Raw genomic sequence first — 15080 nt, forward strand, 5'->3', positions numbered from 1 at the left:
GCTGAAACTCTGGGTTCGTTCCGGTTGCCTTTGTACCACTGGAGATGCCATAGGCAGCACAGAAACACAGAGCAGTTGGGAGAGATGAGGCAGAAGCTACAGGAGACCCTCATCTTTCTGGTCAGTACCTTGATGTCTTTGCTGCAGCAGGGCAGCTGCAGCAGGGCATCTCAGTCGGCTTTTCTTACCCACTCAGGCTGATCTTTTTCTCTGAATTTTTTGTCCAAAACTAAGCACTGAAAAAACAGATTTTGTAGAAAGTAGTCAACAAGTTGCAGTGCGGCTATCTTCAGAGCTGGTGTGTTAAAAAGCATCTAATTCCAACGATCACTTTCTGAACGTCTTGTTTATACGGTGTTTCTAAAGCAACAGCATTCCCGAAATTGTGTAGGAAAACAGAGCCATCTACAGGGAAAACTGTTTTGGCTTGGCAAGGAAAAGGATTGGAGGAAGCAATGCATGATTCTGTGCCACCCACCAGCACAAGGGAAGGACCAGCCAAACACTGTGTTACCCACACAATGCTGGGGGTTACACAAGCACATACGGTATAACTGAAGTCCTGTGAATCTGGTTCAGTCTCTCGCAGGCTCTTTTCTGTTAGTTTTGACAAACTTTTTCCATTATCTTTCAACCAAAGTCACAACTAACCTTTAGTTTGCCCATGACTGCATATCCACATTAGCTACAAATAATTGCTGGAAGACCCAGTCATTGGTACACTCCTCATACACGTAGCCAGGAGACATGCTCCATTACAGGCTGCGGTCCCATCCCACCGCTTTGCATCTGGGTTCCTACCATAAAGCCTCTGCCCCCCTGGTTACATGGGCATGCCCATGCCTTACTGGGGACACAGTAGCTGGTGAGCAAGCTGTACCTAATACAGCTGGCTAAAAAACAAAACAACTCATCCTACCTGCAGTGCAAGAGAAGTACTCCTTTAAATTTAAAGGCAATGTCTGACTTTTTTTTTTTTTTGAGCGGGGGTGGAGGTATTTAATTCCCCACCGGTGGCTATCAACCAGTGGCTGAATATTTGCAGTCTCAGCAATGGCAAATGGAATAATTTCTAATTGTCCTTCTGCCTCCCCAGAAAAATCTCAGGACTGTAGTCTCATTAATTCATTTTTGTATTGTTTGAGTGTTACAATACATGTCTTCAGCAGAGAATAAATTGAAGAACAGGGGAAGGAAGGTAAAGAACTGTTAGCTGGAAATGCTGACTGTTTTAGTCAGGGTATCTTGAAAACTTAAAAAGCTGTGGTACAACCGCTGCTTAAAATGCCGTGTTAGGAAATAAAAGATATAAGGTTTTCAGTGTCAGCGGCTGCTACAACTTAGGAAAAAAGCTCTAAGAGTTTCCCCATGGAGAGATGATAAAGGATGTTTTGTTACGTTAACACAGGGGCCCCCATACTTAGCTAAATTAAGCCAATTAAAATGGCACGAAATCAATCTTTCTTTAAATACTTAAAAGCAGAGCAAAAATTAAGTTGAGAGAACCTTCCCAAATTGATTTCCATTTCTGTAATGACTGATTTATATGATATATAAAGTTCAGCTTCATATCCAGCCAGACTTCTAAAGGTTTGTATGTTCTTACTTATTCTATCATATTCTCTTGTAGGATTATTATTTTAAATTCATCCAGACTTGAGCTTTTTGAGTTATTAGAAAAAAATTCCATAGACTTACCTTTGGTTGAATTTAATAATAGTTTTAATTCAATTAAATCTAATTGAATTACATTAAATGCATCCTGCAATTTTATATGTACTGACTTAGCTGTACAGTCAATGGAATGAAAAGTCATCAGTGTAACAGTATAGCTTTGAGCTTTGATATTGTTGATATAGGTCATAATATAGGAAACTAGGACTTTTGCGGGTAGAAAAGATTTCCCCTGGCCTAGATAGTCTCAAGTTCTGTGTCAAAAAGAACAATGGGTGTGCCTTGTACTTTATGGCTTCCATCTGGTTCAGATATCGCACAAACAGATACCAAACAATGACCCTCATGAAATGGCTATTGGCTTTGGTGGGAGCTTGGGAGGGTTAGGAAGGAGGGTCCTGTGTATGGGTTGTCTGGAGCCTTGCTAGCACAGGACAACTTGGGTTCACCACTCTCCCTGGCCAATTATGTCTGAAGACAAAAACTAGGGAAAGACATTTTGAATTCTTTTTGAAAGGATTTTTTCTGCTGCTAAACTGCTCCTTTTTTTCTGTTTTAACAATGAGTTTTAATGAAAAACACATTGCAATCAATTAGATGTGGACTGTAAGCTCTCCCAGACAAGGGCTGTTCTTTTTGTGTATACATACAGGGTGAGATATGCTGCTGTTAATTTCAACTATCTAGGAGTTGTGTCTTGTCCAAAGCAGTTGTCCAGGCTTCCGCTGAACTCCTTGCAGAAAGCCCTTCAAAGAAATCCACCCCATCTATCTTTGGTGATGTATATCTTAGGGCTATGGAAACGTTTTGTACTGACTCATATTTACACATGGCCTCATGCAAGCGAAAGAGCTGTTTTAACCCTGTCTTCTTGTCTTGCCATCCACCCACCCTCTGTCCCTGGTCACTAATTGCCTCAGCAGGCAGAAGGAAGAAGATCTCTTCTGTCAAGATGGCATTTATGCATTCCTGCTTCCACCCCACTTGGTTAAAATCAGTCCACCTGGGGGAACAGAGCCACTGGGATGCCCAAGAAAGAGACTGAGCTGGCGAGGTGGAGCATTGATCTCCAGGGGCCAACCCCAAGCAGAAGCACAAGTCGTGCAAAGCAAGGGAGGTGCAGATGGTAGCAATCAAACAAGCATCTCAAAAAGGGAGGCTGGACCTGGAAAGAAAGGTGACATCTCTAGAGCTTCATCTTCAGGCAGGTCAGATTTTCGTTTCTGTCAAATCCTTCTGACAGCATGTCTACAGCCATTCCCAGCCCCCCATTAATGAGTGCTCTTTCTACTCTGTCACACACAAATCACTAGTGAAAATACCAAGTACCACCCAAAACAGAATAGAGCCCTTTGATACCAATTTCAAGCTCAGCAGTTACTCACTGAAAACGGTACGGTTTCCAACCAGCTGCATACCTAATGGGTTAGATCTTCTCCTGTCTTCCTTTTCAAGGTGTGTCAAAACAGTCTAGAACAAACATTTTGTTGAAATGTAGAACAAAATCAGATTGTGCAGAAAGCCCACAGAAAAATCATGGCTAAAATAAAGACATTTGGTAGTTAAAGTTTCACAAACAGGATCATCACTTAGATTTCTGCACATGCATTTATGCCTCTTTTGTGCCCATTCTCTGATAGAAGTGGGCAGCAGCTATTTTAACCACCACGATAACACTTGATTCCCAGAAGTCTCCACTGAAAAAAATGTCAATTGAGTTCCAAAGGCACAAATGTGTGAAAGATGCTGAGATAACAATATTAAATACTAACAGCTTGTTTCACTCAATATCCTGAATTTGGTTAAAACATACAAGTTCCCTGGACTGTTACTTTTTTTCCTAAAGGGATAATCATAAATCTAAGATAAGTTTCTTTCTATTTTTTATAGGATGCTGTGTAATTTTTAGCTCACTGTAAAATATTCCTTCAGGGACAAACTCACAGTAGATAGGCTTGATACTTGCCTCTGATTTTCTGTAAAAAGAGCAAGCAACTCCTTCAGGTAATGGGGTGATACAACCATTTTCTAAACAAGTATCTAGTTAATCTGCTAAATTAGAAAACAAAGCAGAAAGACGTAAAACTGGAAGTTAGTCTCATGGTAGGCATGTTGTTTTTATGAGAACATACGTGTATATTTGCAATAAATGAAGGACAAGGGTTTTCTCTCAAAGATATTTACTTTCCAGTAAAAGGAAGAGAGGGAAGAAGTAATCTAAGGGATTATCTGAACCAGATAAAAGCGCTTGGATGAACTCCCATGCCTATTAACAGCTCATCTCCAAGAAAACATAGTGGAGCCCATGGACAGGGCAAAAATGGATATTTACCTCATATAAAATGTTCTCCCAGGCTCTTCCAATATGAGGAGTAAGGATAGATGGGGAAATCTGTGGGAAAGAGGTCTGCAGGGCAGTCCCTCTCCCACTCTAAACCACCATCCTTCCTCCCCCTGAGCTCAGCAAGCCTACATAGTGTTCTCCCCGTTCGTGCTTTGCTTTGTGTAAAAGCACGGGGAAAACACGAGCTCATGATGGCTTTACAGAATCATAAAATGGTTGGTATTAGAAGGGACCTTAATGATCATCTAATTCCAACCCCCTGCCATGGGCAGGGACACCTTCCACTAGATCAGGTTGCCCAAAGCCCCATCCAGCCTGGCCTTGAACACCTCCAGGGATGGGGCATCCACAGCTTCTCTGGGCAACCTGTGCCAGTGCCTCGCCACCCTCACAGTGAAGAATTTCCTCCTAATCTCTAATCTAAAATTCCCCTCTTTTAGTTTAAAGCCATTACTCCCCTATCACTACACTCCCTGACAAACAGTCCCTCTCCCTGTCCATGACAGGGGGTTGGAACTAGGTGAGCCTTATGGGGCCGTTCCAAGCCAAACCATTCCTATGCTAATTGCACTGCAAAACCCTGAGGAGATGCCTCTTTATCACACCCTGAGCTCATGGCTGACTCTACACATGCTGACCACCTTTGTGTATGGAGTTTGTGAGACTCCACCTCCCAAACAACCCCCTCAGCACCAAGAAAGAAAGGTGAGGAAGAGAGGAATTGCAGCATATGTAAATTTGATGCAAGCTGAGCAGGATTGCAACAGATCATTGGCAATCAGTGAGGCAAAAGAAAATGAGTCCTAACAGACACAAGAGAGAATTTCTCCATGAGTCCTCACAAGTGGATTCCCCTCTTCCAAGTATGTTAATGCAAAGTAGGACAGTAAGAAGCCACATGCATAAAACTTGGCCACAAGGCACTTTCCTCACCGCGCCTATTACTGTGCTGGGTGGGCATCTGTGGAGTCAAGAAGCATAGGAAAAATGCTTATAGCTAAACACACTTAAAAGGACAGAAACTCAGCTGGGATAAATCAGCGTGGCTTCAACAAAATATGTGGGTCTGGTTGTAGCAGTTTACTTGCTAACACCACAGCTCAGGCTTTGGGACAGAGATGCACTACCCCACTGCCCTGTTCCGCACAGTCTGGGCAAGCTGCAGTAATCGAGCACTTGGTTATTTCACACTTGAGTAATACCTGCCAGACAGGACAGAAAATTCTCATTTTGTTTTAGGGTTGATTCATATTACTTTGATAGCAGGTTTACAGAACAAGCTTTCTTTTATTTTTTTCTCTGTTCCCCAGCTGCCTCGAATCAAAAACCCACACTTCAAGTTAAAGGGGAGGATTTGTCTCCTGTTTATGTAGAATCAGTTTACATGGGAGCCCTCAATATTGACTCTAGGACTAAGCTGAAATAATTCCCATGAGTGGAAGGAAATAATGCCTACGTATGCAAGTACTAGTCCTTGATCTGTTTGGACTGGTCTCTCTTCCAAATCAGGGTCCATTCCTCCTGAAATTTTTTTCAATGTGGTCAGTAAATATCAATTCTGTACCCTACAAAGCTTTCATATAGATCTATCAAGAGCCCTGTTTTTGTTCAAAGACTTAAGGATTTTGCACAGGTACAAGAGAAAAATAAAAGCACTTCCAGGACAAGTATAAATTATGGATATAGAAACACACGCAACTCGTAAACCATACATTACAAAGAACTAATTACACTGTTCTTTGATGAAAATGGAAAAGTTTGAGGAGTTTGCTGAGGCAATTCAGTTTTCTGTGTTCATCTCCAGTGAATACAGTCTTAATTAATACAGAAAACCATGCAATTTATTGGCCAGACATGTAAGTCATGTTGACAGCAGACTATAAAACTAGATACATTCAAATCAGAGTAGATAAATCCAAAATCCAAATCACAGTACCACTTTGTCTGCTGAGGCTTCAGGCTGAAGCTCATCTCCCCCATTGTTTTCATGGTCTGCTCTCAGACTTTATTGTAACCTCAACATTTCCAGAGACCAGCAAGGAAAAATATTACATTTCTAGCCAGTTACTCGATTGCCAGTATAGTAGGACTTTATATTGATTTTCTGTCCTCAGCTGCTAATGTGGTGCACTTCTCTCTAGTTTTCTCCTCACAGGTCACTAAGATTTATGGCTGACCTGGAGGAGTCGAAACCAGAAGTCATGCTGCTGAATTGCCACTGCTGGAAGCCACCTGCTGCTGACCAACACTGGGTCACATGCATCTCCTGAATGCCTGAGACCACCCAAGACTCTACTGGACACATTGCTCCTCATGGAGGACAACTTGACTTATTCGTGCCATATTTACTTGCTGACTAGTTCAATTCATTCTGACTCTAATCAATTTTCATCTTAGTTGTTAGATTAAATGTGAAGTATCCAAACAAACAATCTGCTTTAGAAAAGTTAGGGTCTTCACCAAGACACAGATTAGCGAGTCCATGCTGGTTTAGCAAGGTGTCCCCAAACTGGGTACTACCGATTGCTTTTTTGGTTTTTCATTACACTTTCCTGGAAAAAAAAAAAAAAAGGCACCAGTATATTTGAATGGGCTTTCCTGAAATCTCACTAAATAAACCAACTTCGGGTTGGGTGAATATGAAGGGAATTACAAAACCCACATCCATGGTCTGGGGGAAAAGATGGGAGGGAGTGCAAGGGATGCACAAAAGAAAGGAAGAGCTGAGGTTAGTGAAGTCCCTGGCCTATGGGACAATTTAGGGTTAGGGTTCCTAATGAGAAAGCCATCAGCAACAGTATTGGAGTGTCTGTAGATGAATCTCCAAACTAAAATGAAGGGCTCACACTGGCATTCTCCTCTGACTCAGTGGAGTAGGGTCCTAGCTTGTGAAACAACCTAGAATTAGGGTTGGGGCTCACAGAAAGTCCAGGTCTGCAGGACCTGAGCTGGAAGGTGCTACCAGAGGAAGCCAAGGGTGGCCAAAACAACTGTCCCTTGAGGACCCCGCAGAGAGGGAGAGACTGGGCTGTCCAAAATGAAACCAAACTTTTGGGTGAGCGTTTGAAAGACTAAAAGAGAAAGCCCATGAACATTACTCCAGGAAGACTTGGAAGGATTCTCCAAAGAGAACTAAATGTTGAGGCTGCAAGTTGCCACAAGGTATGATGAACCTGTGGGTGGGGTGGGGACACTAGCCAAGGAGTCAGTTTATGGCTAAGGTTAACGTCAAGGCTAAGAGAGAGAAATCCCAGAGCTACAGTTTGAGTTGGGCTGGAAGGGGGCTACCAAAGGAAAATGAGGGCTGCAAAATGATTTGTCCTCTGAGAGCAATGTTCTGCACAATTTTACTACAAGGATCCAGTATACGATTTCCAATAAGATTATAGAAAATCCTTAGCAACAGGACTCAATATTCTAATGCCTTGCTTTTCCCTGCCTGGCCTCAGTCCTTCTTACAGCGAATGGCACCCAGGGTAGATTTATCACCTTGAACTATGGAAAGAACCTCTCCAGGAAATTATTAGGAAGCTATAATATTTTATAATATTTTATTTTAATTTCATCCTCATGTGTAGAAAAATATCACCAATTACTATATGCACAGAAATATCAGCCAACTTTTTTTTTTCTTAAAAAAGCAAGTTGTAATAGTTGGAATCTGAGATAGCATTTGGAAGAAGCGTCAGTCTTTCCATACTAAAAATCATGTCCAGATGAGGGGATGGAAATGGGTCCCCTGGTTACCAGACAGGCCCCCCCCCCCCCACCTGTCTCCCTGTGCTGTGGATGGCCCAGGGCAGGAGGAAGTGGAGGTCGGCAAGAAAGTCCCCATGACTTGGTGGGGCCACAGATTGCAAGCGAGAAGGGGAAGAGGGAATAAAATCATATGGAGAAGAACACAGCTGAACCTCAGTGAAATTTTTAAAGAACTGGAAGATGGCCTGTCACCATTGCCCTTGAATTACAGACACATGTGGGTCTCCCTCTTGGCACATGAATCAGGGAGCTCCATTACGGTGCCACGAGGACACCTCTGGGTGTAACACCCTTGCATTTATTTGTTCATACCTGAGCGCAGGACTGGGGTAGGATGCACCTGCAGCTCCTTTCCCATTGCAGGTATGCCCCATGCTTGACCTACATTCAGAGAGGAGGCAAGGGAGGTGCTACACCCAACTTCCTCTTCACCTTTGTCTTGGGGTCAGGGTACTCAAGCCATTTTTCTGGCCAGGAGCTTCCCAAACACACAGACCTCAGACTGCTGCATCAGTCTCAGTCCCACTCCTCTCAGGTCCTCCTGCCACATCCCCAGCACTGCAACAGCAAGATGAATGGAGAAGCCTCTGAGCTCCTGCATGGCAGTGCTGTCCCAAATCCTCTGCTGGCAGCCTGGCTTTCCTATGCTCTAGCAACTAAGGGAAAGAAACATGGAGACTGCAAGCAAAGAACCTTTAAGGCTTTACTGCTGGGGAAGTATTGCCAATGAACCCATGCAATTTGGTTCTGTTCAGATGTTTTGAACCCATTATAGCTGAACAGGTCCTAAATGTCCTCAAACACATTCCCATTATCCCTAATTTAATTAGTTTATTGAGATCATCAATGAAAAACATTATACAATTAAAACATTTGCACTCAATCAATTTTAATTGTATTCACTACAATTGCCTGTGCCAAACCAGATGCCTTCTAGTCCTGAGATAAGTGAAGGGAAAGCAATTTTTAAAACTCTCATTTACTCGAATTTGATCCCATCGCGTAACACAAGAGCTGTTTTCCCTGGGAAAACCTGGCAGATGCCCCCTTCCCCTGCACCTTCACCCCAACACCGGCCCAGGTGGGCTCCCAGGTTTGCTCGGAGAGGTCCCCGGGCAGCGACGGGACCTCCGCCTGTGTGTTAGCACCACCTAGTGCTGTCGGCAGCAAAATGTCAGCAACCGGCAGGGAGATGCCACCATCCTGCTGCTACAAAGCGATGCCTTTGGCTCCCTGGTGAGTTGCAGCTGTTGCCAGGGCACTCCTGCAGTTCGGCTCGCCCCTCCTGCAGAGGCTCCCATCCGCAGCTCCGAAGCACTTGGAGCATCAGGCGTTGTGCTGGCCCTGCGTCGGCTGCTGACGGGGCAGTCGCAAGTGGTTTTAAGAGCACGGGGGATATCAAAACAGGCATGTTACACTATGATGGTCTATGGAAGGACATAGTAGAACCCGGGTGCCGAAACAGCACATCTGAAATGCACCTTCACCCTCCCGGAGAGTCTATCCTGGCTCTTTCCCAGATTATCTCACACCACTTGAGCTGAGGTCACGGATCAAAGGTGGTTGCAGAGCTCATCCCAAGCAACAGGTCAGACATCCATTAGCTTTAACCTCCATCAGTGAGACTTAAGCCAGACTGCTTGTGCTGCACTTCCCTTGGGCTTAGCACATCAGCACAACTCATGACGTACTGTAACTCACTCTTCTGCCTGAAACCCCCAGGGGAAGTGGAGCTTGGCTTCCCCCGCTCCAACTCTGAGCAACAGTGTGCAAGGACGGATGCCTTGCAAGTTTTTCCCTCTGCCCACTGGCAGCCCAGATGAAGGTGTGGGCAGGAGCAGCCCATGCCATGGCCTCCTCTCAGAGCACAACCATCAGGGAGGTGGTAGCGAGGTGTCTGGTTTTCATCCAGCACTTGTTTAACAGGAGTCCTCAGCAGTCAGCACAAGGCAGGATTAAGTCTCTGACCACCAGGTCACGGCCTTGCTTTCCCTCTAGTTCAGTGGGGGTGCTCTTCTGCACTCCAAAAGCAGGGGACAACAAACCCTAGAAACCTTACGAGCTGCAGGTTATAACCTTCTCCTTACGCATGGATCTGAATTGGGCAGAAAAAGCTGGCAAGGCTCAGGGTCCTGCTGCCTGGGGGGGGATGCCAGCAGGCTGGAGCTTTATCACCAGCCAGACCAGCCAGCAAAGCTAAAAAAAGCATCACACCCATCCACACAGGCACTGACTCTCAGGGAGCAGTGCCAGGCTGGGAAGCCCAAGTGGAAAGCAGCCCTGAATCAGGAATCTCTGACCTCCTGCTACTCAGCTGAATGCTTCACTGCTAGCTTGAATAAGACCAGATTCTTTTGAAAGACATTAAACTATAAGTAGCCATCCCCAATTAGGTGTATGTATGGGGGAAAAATAATTTTCATGTTCTGTTAAGGCTGGGGTTGTTCCTAGCTACAAGACTGATGTGCACTTGCACATGTCCAGAAACTGTTTTCACATATCTGCAAACTTCTGGATTAATACCTGTGGCTCTTACAGGTTTTCAGTATCTTCAAATTGGAGGAAAAGCAGTCAGGAGTCTGCATGTGGAGGTACTGGAGTTCTTTTTCATACCTAAGTGTCTAAGCAGAGCCTGCCTAAGTCAAACCTGGGGTAGGACACAAAAATGCTAGCTCCCCTGCTCATACAATAGAGTTGCAAGGTCAGCTCTACGCCTGAGATCTTTGGGCTGGTCTTATATTAACATCCAATCTCCCTCTAAATATGAATGCTAATTTACCCACAAACTATGTTCTCCCATTTGTGGTTGAAGATCTCTAATCTCCTTTGCTCCCGTCTCCAAAACCTTTCCATTGAACTGATCACTACAAATAGCAGTAATTGATAGCAGGTGTTTGAGATGTGTTTACTGCTCTGTGGCACTGCTTGCCTCATATCTTGCCGTATCACTCTCTATTCCAACATCATGAACTTATATTCACTGATCCTGAACAGCTGTACAAGAAGATTGATTTAGAGATGGATTAGTTTGCAAGTGTTCACTGCTTCTCTTAATAATTGAAGGACTCAATGGATGTGAGCATTGAGGAAGCCAATACTAATATAATTTTTCTGCTAGAGTTCAGAGCAAGGTTTTCTTTCCTTTCAATAAATTCTAAGGATTATGGTGTTTCAATTTCTAATTCTCTTCCCATGCTCTGAACAAAACCATACATATTGCAAAATAAAACAATAGCCCAAATGTACTAAAACCAGTTGTAGATTGTCCAAATTATTTCATAATATATAAGCTTTCTTGCTGTTCAGCCTGCTCTGTGCTGCATCCCTCTATGCTTAGGGAAAAATAAAGCATACAGCAAGAAAAGACTGCGAACCTCCAGGAAATGCATCTAGCCAGAAACTGAAGGAATTTGAGTTGGATGGACACGAAGCAGGAGGAGTCTGGGGAGAGGAATTAGGTCTCCCTCCAGAAGCTCTGTGCAGCAAGTTCAAGAAGGTGTAAGATGTAATTCCTATTCATTTTGACCTTCTGCTAGCTAACAATCCAAGAACCTACCGGGTGCTGCTTTTGAATTTACCCAAAAGCATGTACAGCATTCTGGTAGGACACATGGTGGGCGAGGTTCCTTCCTGTATACTGCACATTCATCTAAAAATATTGCAGACAACACCATCCAGGTCACAAGCATGCCCTACTTCAGCGTGAAATTGTTCCATATTCATAAGATCGAATCTGGGTTACACAGCTCTATACCTCTGCTTCACTGAGCATGCAAACCCCATCTTTCTTTTATCCCCTGAAGTGTGTTCAAGCTCATGTGCAACTCCAAATCCTATGTGTGTTGGTCTTTCCCTGCTCAGTATCTCTCTTATTTGCAGCTACAAATACAGGAATACTTTCCCCATGAAGAGAAATACCATTAATCTTAACAGGAAGGGAAAAATATTTGGCAATTTTCACAAAATCTCTTTGTAATTATGCTAACTGACAATGCCCTCCTTCAGACAGCCACAACTCAAGTCACCAGAGGACCATAACATGGAATATTTCCATGTAAATCACAGACCGCTGCCAGGCTGGTCCCCAGTCTCTTACTAGTGAATACACTACAAGCCTCTACATATCAGGCTGAAGCTGAGGCTGTTTTAAAGGGTTGCTCTCTTCAGGATTATCATCCAGAGACACGAAAGTCTAAAACACAGGAGAACCAGGTTTCTGTCAGGATGAATCACCTGGCAGTGGAAACATTTCCACCAGTTGGTAGCATTTTAGACTAAAAGTCATCTGAGTTGATCTTTGGATCCTATTTTAAAGTAAACATGGCACTGGTGAAAAATACCCCAAAGGGACAGATCTGGATACTATTGTTACATCTGGGACAGCATAAGACTGATCAAAGCAATTTTTGTCTTTTGAGAAAAAGATTTGATGCTTCAGGGTTTTTGATGCTTGCCTTTATAGACTAGGAAGAGAAAAAAAATCATTCACTGATATGCAATTTGTTTTCCAGTTTGCTCCATTTCTTTGTTTTTCCCCTTTTCCTGAAAAATATGAGTCAGGCGCCAAAGATGAGATCCTCATAGCAGTAAGTAACCCTGCTACCCTTCTAATATGTTTTCAGATTAATTCAACCTCCAAATTTCAGGTGAGGGGAAAAAAAATCACTTTCCCCAGGGAGGCTGGCAGGATGTAGAGGCTGCAATGTGCCTCTCCCATGTAACATGGTGCATGATCTCCTCCAAAGGCCACAAAAGTGTATATTTCCCATACTAATTGCACTGGGTATGCAATGCTCTTAGCCTCTGCTACCTGTTCATGAAGATGTTGGATTTTATACCAGCCACTGAAGAAACTTGTTGCAAGGTGTTTGTTGTCCGACTGGGCAGAGTGGAGATTCCTCAGACTTGTCTCTTTTACGTTGGCAATTGTGGAGTAGAGGTCATGGGTGGAGGAACAAACCTTTCCCTCTGCAGCCCCAACAGAACCTGTTTGAACTCTGTTTGGAAAGCAGGTTTGTTTCCAAACCCTATCCAGTCCAGAATCTTATAGGTCAGGATTAAAGGGAGGGCAGGGACAGGTGACATTACAATTGGGGTCTGCTACAGGTTATATGATCAGGAAGACCAAGTATATGAAGACCTCTTTAGACGGAAAGGAGCAGTCTCATATTCACAAGTCCTGGTCCTCATGGGGGACTTTAACCACCCTGATATCTGTTGTAAGGACAGCACAGCAGGGCAGAGACAATCCAGGAGGTTCCTGGAAAGTGTTGATGATAAATTCCTTCTCCAATTGATAGAGGATCCAACAAGGAGATGTGCTATGCTGGACCTCATTCTCACCAACACGGAAGGGCTGGAGGGGAATGTGAAGTTCAAGAGCAGCTTTAGCTGCAGTGACCACAAAGTTATGGCATTCAAGACCCTTAGGGTAACAAGGAGGGCACCCAGCAAATTCACTATCCTGGACTAAACTTAGGAAGGCTAAAGCCCTGATAGAATTAAATCTGTCCAGAGACATCAAGGACAAAAATAAAAGGTTCTATGTCAGGGTTAAAAAGAAGACTAAGGAAATTGTGAACCTTCTCTAGAAGGAAACAGGAAATCTGAGTACACAGATACGGAGAAAGTTGAGGTACTCAACAGCTTTTTTGCTTCAGTGTTTACCAGGAAGTGTTCTAGACACACCGCACAAGTTGCGGAAGGCAAAAGCAGTGACTGGGAGAATGATGAACCAGCCACTGTAGGAGAAGATTAGGTTCAAGACCTTCTAAGGAACCTGAAGGTGCACAAGTCCATGGAACCTGATGAGATGCATCCATGGGTCCTGAGGGAACTGGAAGACGAAGTTTTTAAGTCGCTATTAATCATATTTGAGAAGTTGTGGCACTCTGGTGAAGCTCCCAGTGACTGGAAAAGTGGAAATATAACCTATAGAAATATAATTTCTAAAAAGGGAAAAAGGGAAGACCTGGGGAACTACAAGCCAGTCAGTCTCACCTCTGTGCCCAGCAATATCATGGAGCAGATCCTCCTGGAAACTATGCTATGGCACGTGGAAAACAAGGTGATTGGTGACAGCCAACATGGTTTTACTAAGGGCAAATTGCGTATGACAAATGTGATGGCCTCCTACAACAGGGTTACAGCACTTGTGGATAGGGAAAGAGCAACTGACATCATCTACCTGGATTTGTGCAAAGCATTTGACACTGTCCACCATGACATCCTTGTCTCTAAATTGGAGATACATGGATGTGACAGAAGGACCACTCAGTGGGTGAGGAATTGTCTGGGTGGTTGCACTCAAAGAGTTGTGATCAACAGCTCAACATCCAGGTGGAGACCAGTGAAGAGCGGTGTTCCTTAGGGGAAGTTATCAACAACACCAAGCTGTGTGGTGCGGTCAACACACTGAAGGGAAGGAATGCCATCCAGAGGGACCTGAATAGGCTTGAGGGGTGGGCCTGTGTGAACCTCATGAAGTTCAACAAGAGTAAGTGCAAGGTCCTGCACCTGGGTTGAGGCAATACCAAGCCAAACACAGGCTGGGTAAAAAATGGATTGAGAGCAGCCTGAGGAGAAGGACCTGGAGGCACTGGTTGATGAGAAGCTCAATATGAGTCAGCAAGGTGTGCTTGCAGCCCAGAAAGCCAACCGCATCCTGCGTTGCATCAAACAAAGCATGACCAGCAGGTCAAGGGAGGTGATTGTCTCCCTCTACTCCGCTCTCGTGAGACCCCACCTGGAGTGCTGTGTTCAGTACTGAGGTTCCCCTGCACAAGAAGGACATGGACCTGTTGAAACTTGCCCAGAGGAGGGTCACAAAGATAATCAAAGGGCTGGAGCACTTCTCCTGTGAAGACAGGCTAAGAGAGTTGGGGTTCTTCAACCTAAAGAGAAGGGTCTGGGGAGACCTTATAGTGGTCTTCCAGCACCTAAAGAGAGCCTACAGGAAAGCTAGAGAGGGTCTCTTTATCACGGAGTGTAGTGATAGGACAAGGAGTAATGGCTTTAAGGTAAAAGAGGGAGATTTAGATTAGACATTAGGAAGAAATTCTTTACTATGAAGGTGGTGAGGAACTGCAACAGGCTGCCCGGGGAAGCTGTGGATGCCCCATCCCTGGAAGTGTTCAAGGCCAGGTTGGATGGGGCTTTGAGCAACCTGGTCTGGTGTGAGCAACACAATCCCTGTCCATGGGAGGATGAGTTGGAACTGTGTGATATTTAAGGTCTCTTCTAACCCAAACCATTCTATGATTCTGCAGTTTTGGAGAGACTTTTGAAGCATCAGAAATAACTG

This window comes from Cygnus atratus, chromosome 2 (assembly GCF_013377495.2).
Source record: "Cygnus atratus isolate AKBS03 ecotype Queensland, Australia chromosome 2, CAtr_DNAZoo_HiC_assembly, whole genome shotgun sequence".
Classification (NCBI taxonomy): Eukaryota; Metazoa; Chordata; class Aves; order Anseriformes; family Anatidae; genus Cygnus; species Cygnus atratus.